Source organism: Schistocerca serialis, chromosome 1 (genome assembly GCF_023864345.2).
Source record: "Schistocerca serialis cubense isolate TAMUIC-IGC-003099 chromosome 1, iqSchSeri2.2, whole genome shotgun sequence".
Lineage (NCBI taxonomy): Eukaryota > Metazoa > Arthropoda > Insecta > Orthoptera > Acrididae > Schistocerca > Schistocerca serialis.
This window is the reverse complement of record NC_064638.1, coordinates 1,106,595,864-1,106,601,799: the sequence shown is the minus strand read 5'-3', so window position 1 is coordinate 1,106,601,799 and position 5,936 is coordinate 1,106,595,864.

Sequence of the window (5,936 nt, the reverse complement as noted above, 5' to 3'; positions counted from 1 at the left end):
TTGTTGTATTTTTAATCACATAAGAAAAGTCAAAGGCATATTCTGGATATATAATGGTAAAACAAAGAATTATATGTATTAAGCTTTTCCAAAATTAAAATCATATACAGTGTACTCTGGCAAAAAACTCTTAAAAACGAATCGAAAGCCACCCACTCAGCAGAAAATATGTACACTAAATTGGATAACACAGCAGGTTGAAAGTCTGGTGAAAATTCATCAATAATTACAAAAATGTTACACTGTTACAAAAGCGTACTTCCCACAATTGCTCGATCGGAATTTCAGTCGCATCGACATTTCCTCAACACGGTGCTTGTTAAGTAAAGCCGTCAATGTACCCAGGTACGAAATATACACTCCTGGAAATTGAAATAAGAACACCGTGAATTCATTGTCCCAGGAAGGGGAAACTTTATTGACACATTCCTGGGGTCAGATACATCACATGATCACACTGACAGAACCACAGGCACATAGACACAGGCAACAGAGCATGCACAATGTCGGCACTAGTACAGTGTATATCCACCTTTCGCAGCAATGCAGGCTGCTATTCTCCCATGGAGACGATCGTAGAGATGCTGCATGTAGTCCTGTGGAACGGCTTGCCATGCCATTTCCACCTGGCGCCTCAGTTGGACCAGCGTTCGTGCTGGACGTGCAGACCGCGTGAGACGACGCTTCATCCAGTCCCAAACATGCTCAATGGGGGACAGATCCGGAGATCTTGCTGGCCAGGGTTGTTGACTTACACCTTCTAGAGCACGTTGGGTGGCACGGGATACATGCAGACGTGCATTGTCCTGTTGGAACAGCAAGTTCCCTTGCCGGTCTAGGAATGGTAGAACGATGGGTTCGATGACGATTTGGATGTACCGTGCACTATTCAGTGTCCCCTCGACGATCACCAGTGGTGTACGGCCAGTGTAGGAGATCGCTCCCCACACCATGATGCCGGGTGTTGGCCCTGTGTGCCTCGGTCGTATGCAGTCCTGATTGTGGCGCTCACCTGCACGGCGCCAAACACGCATACGACCATCATTGGCACCAAGGCAGAAGCGACTCTCATCGCTGAAGACGACACGTCTCCATTCGTCCCTCCATTCACGCCTGTCGCGACACCACTGGAGGCGGGCTGCACGATGTTGGGGCGCGAGCGGAAGACGGCCTAACGGTGTGCGGGACCGTAGCCCAGCTTCATGGAGACGGTTGCGAATGGTCCTCGCCGATACCCCAGGAGCAACAGTGTCCCTAATTTGCTGGGAAGTGGCGGTGCGGTCCCCTACGGCACTGCGTAGGATCCTACGGTCTTGGCGTGAATCCGTGCGTCGCTGCGGTCCGGTCCCAGGTCGACGGGCACGTGCACCTTCCGCCGACCACTGGCGACAACATCGATGTACTGTGGAGACCTCACGCCCCACGTGTTGAGCAATTCGGCGGTACGTCCACCCGGCCTCCCGCATGCCCACTATACGCCCTCGCTCAAAGTCCGTCAACTGCACATACGGTTCACGTCCACGCTGTCACGGCATGCTACCAGTGTTAAAGACTGCGATGGAGCTCCGTATGCCACGGCAAACTGGCTGACACTGACGGCGGCGGTGCACAAATGCTGCGCAGCTAGCGCCATTCGACGGCCAACACCGCGGTTCCTGATGTGTCCGCTGTGCCGTGCGTGTGATCATTGCTTGTACAGCCCTCTCGCAGTGTCCGGAGCAAGTATGGTGGGTCTGACACACCGGTGTCAATGTGTTCTTTTTTCCATTTCCAGGAGTGTATATTAAGCGGAAGTAGATAGATAGTGGTTACTGGTACGTAAGGCTTTCACCTATTATTCTCAAAAAGTCGTTAGATATCAGAAACTAACCTACTGTGAAATATGCCTCTCCACATTTGCTGCTCAAATGATGATATTATATTTAAGTAATGAACAGAAATAAACGTGTCAGAAATGAAGTGAAGTTGCCGACATGCAATTGATGGAAACGGTGAGTATTATTTGAAAGAAATGTATTTCCAGTATGGAGAACTATCTGCGTTTGTTCCAGTGTAACAAATGCAGGCATCGGTGATCGTGAAGATTGGCGTCGGTTGTGCTACTGTTTAAGGTGACTGACCAAGAAAAGCGGGAAGTCTGGGTTCGAATTCTGATCTTACAAAGACTTTATACAGATTTTCATTAGACGAAGCGTAATCATTTAATGAGCATTCTACATACGTGTGTTTTAGCACGTTTTTCCACTACAAATTTTAATATCAGCCTTGTAATTGACAGGAGTTTTATAGTCAGTACGTAACTCTGACTGATCCAGTCAGTTGAATTTTTTCTTTGCTGATAAGTATTGATTATTCTGGTGATAGACGAACCGTTATACCCACTACGGTAGACGCGTCACTTGCTTGACGTGCACCATCATGTTTTCGCTGAACAGTCACAGAAACTATTTCTTCTTCTAATATTTTGGCCGCATAATTTCTTCCGTCTTCAAAGTAAGCCGACAACAAAGAGAGTTAACGTAATTCTTAAACTACTGATGCCGGGTGCGCATTATATTAATATGCTGGCACGAAATCATGCTGCATTCTACTGGCTGGATCAGATTTCCGGTCACGCCTCTTTTTTTTACTGGGCTTTAAAAGAGCTATATCCTGTCTGTAATGTGGAAATTCTAGAGCCGACTTCATCTTTTTGAAACTCGGTAGTGAAAGAAGCAGTTTAATTCCTTTTGATGACGAATTTAATTAACAGATATAGAGGTTTCAAACCTAGGTAAATCATGGAATCCAGTACTTCCTTTAATAACCTCACAAACATGAACCTACAGATGAAAAATCGATATCCCAGCAGGGATCGACCACTTAACCTCAGATTCAGTTTATGCATACGAGTCTTTTTCCAAGGATCACCGTCTCTGGCTCTTGTGTATCTTTGGTTTAAAACGAAGGAAAGCTTCAACTGTCAGCTCACTCTGAAGATGGACTATATGCATACGATCGAAATATTAGAAGAATAAATAAAGTATCTGTGAATGTACTCCCAAAAGTTAATGTATCACACGAGTTACTTGTTCGTACTTGTCTCCAAGGAACTTTCTGTGCACGTAATTGCTGTTTCGATGATCTACGTTGTTTCGATGATCTACGTTGCTGAGAAGGCTATAGCGTGATTGAAAATAATTGTCAGTAAGGAGTATTGTCCACGCATCAGCTTTTTGATGGTGACGTGATTAAAATTTTACAAATTATTCAGAGCTGCCTTACAGTATTGCACAAAAAGTAGCTTTTAATACCTCTCAATTTTGTGGACATTTACTAATGCAATATTTATTTTCTGTTTCTTTTAGCATCTTCAGTGCTGTTATTTGGGAAACCGACTTAATGTATGTAAAACTATGTTTAAAAGGCATAACCGTTTTGAATTTCATTAATCTTATGGCTAGTGTGTATGACTACTTCGGGGTTATTTATGTTAAAACTTGTATTGTTACCAACTGATATAATAACAGAAAGCACCTGTCACGTACACAGATACTAGCTCTATGTTCATAACAAATACTGAAGCCATCCCTGATTTAACACTTCGGATAAGAACTTGTTTTAAGAATTTTGATTTACAACAAAGGTCTGCAAGCTACCGAAAATTAAAGTAGCAAACGATACGTTGTCGCATTTATTATGTTCGCTTTCGAATCGTCAAAGTGGTTTTAAGGCTCTCCTACTTGCAGACATACTTCATTTTTTCACCGAAATCTTATTGGGTTGTTGGTAGGCTTATCGCAACAGACATCGAGGAAGTCATCGACTCTACACTTAGACACACAAAGAAATACACGCTCTCACACTGTTCATACGTGTTTTTGACTTTAACCGTGCCCTCCTATCAATAAATCAATCCAGTTCTCGTAATCTTGTTAAAAGGCACATTCCGGAAATGGAGATTCCGTTTCAGCAGAAGCAGTAGCGTCGGAAAATGATTTCAAGCGGAAATACTTCCTGACATACATGCAGATTATCACTGGCGCCATGAAGTTTTCTAGGGGCAACAAGACGTTGCCTTTGCATCTGGCGAACGCGTTCAGTCTCACGTGCTTGTAAGATCTCCCTACAAACGCAGCTTCGTTATCAATGGATAGAGTGATATCGTACAGAAGGCGTTCGGAAATCTAGACCAACAGCAAATATATTTACACCTCTATTCGCGATAGAGAAGCATTCGTATACGAAACGTGTTGGGTTCCGAATCGATGCTTATTTTCGGGGGACAATCTTCTTCCTACTCGGTGAACGTCATTGGCATCCAATCTAGAATAATTTTGACAGTCTTGCATCTTTTTTCATCAGTCTTCTGAGTGGTTGAATGTGGTCCGCGACGACTTCCTCTGCTGTGACAACCTCTGCATCTCCGAGAAGAATCGTCAGCCAACGTCCTGTATAGTTTGTTGGATATATTTCGATTGTCTTCCCCTACACTCTTTATCTTTTGCAGCTTTCTGTTGTACTGTTCTCTGAGGCCTTACATGTCATATCACCATGTTTCTTCTTCCAGATAGTGGTATTCACGCATTCACCATATTGCGAAATACCTCCTCATTTCTTATCAGACCACTCCACTTAATATTGATCATATTTCTGTTTTGCTATGACCCATGATTCACTGCCATAAAATTCTGTGCTCCGGGAGTACATTACCAGAAATTTCTTCAAACTCAGGCCTATGTTCGATAACAATGATTTCTTTTAGCACGAAATACTCTCTTTACTACTGCTAGCCAGTTTTTTTTATGTATTTCTTGATTCGTCTATCATGCGCAATTTTTTTTCCAAAGTGGCAGAATTCCTTCATTCTGTCTACTACATTGTATCTAGTCCTGATGTGTTTTTTATCACTAATCCCATTTTTCCATTATTTTAGTTTTTTTGGTTTACTCTCAATATTGATCTGTAAAAATGAGTATCTGTTGTCTTACCCTCTCAAATGGGATCTGCTTCCCGGTATTTTCAAGATTGGTACGAGTGTAGAAAATTACCATAATTAGGAAGCAATAGTTGCAATAATTTTCCCATGTATTCGGTATAAAACCTAAAATAATGCTTTAAGTGCCTGTCACCGTGTATGCCGTCATACTCACCATTATTAATAAGCGAGGTCATAATTTCACTCTTGTACATTCGAAAAGTAATCGGCTGTCAAATGGTAGTATGCCTGTGCAAGCTCCCTATAAAAACTAATTTTAAATGAATAATTTAAGATCATGGTTTTCTAATTTTGGTTTCGTCTTTGACCATCAAACTTATCTAGGAGTTTCTAGAGCATTTTAAGGCAATGCGCGCAGGAACAGAGTTGCCTCTATCAGGCCTACAGTCACTACTGCAAAATATGTTGTCTTGTTATCTAACTCACTGCGTTCTATCTTTTTAAAACATTTGCGAAACTTCTTTGTTGGAATCTATTGCATTACTCTTTATGTAGGGATCATCCAAAGAAAATGGACTTCCAGCATGCTGGGTTGATGACGGAACAGCAAATGGTATTATCCAGTTTGACGTAGAAAACAGAAAATGTTGCAAAATTTAGCTTTCTGTCTAATTACTTATTATTTATTTAATTAACCCGAAACTAGTCATCAATTAAATAAACAACTGAATTTTACAACATTGGTTGTTTTCTACATCAAACTAATCAAAGGTAAGTCTTGAATCTCCACCATGGCTCATATTCCTGAAGTTCCTTACACTCTTGGAGTTTATTTTCACCATGTAAACATTCAACAATAAGATCATAATTTTTTTGAATCATCCGTTTCCTGACTAGTTTAATGCGACTCCCAAGAATTCCTCTCCACTGGCAACCTACTCATCTCGGAGTAGAGCTTAGACCCTAAGTCCTCAATTGTTTACTCGACGTATTCAAATCTGTGCTTTTCTTCAGAGTT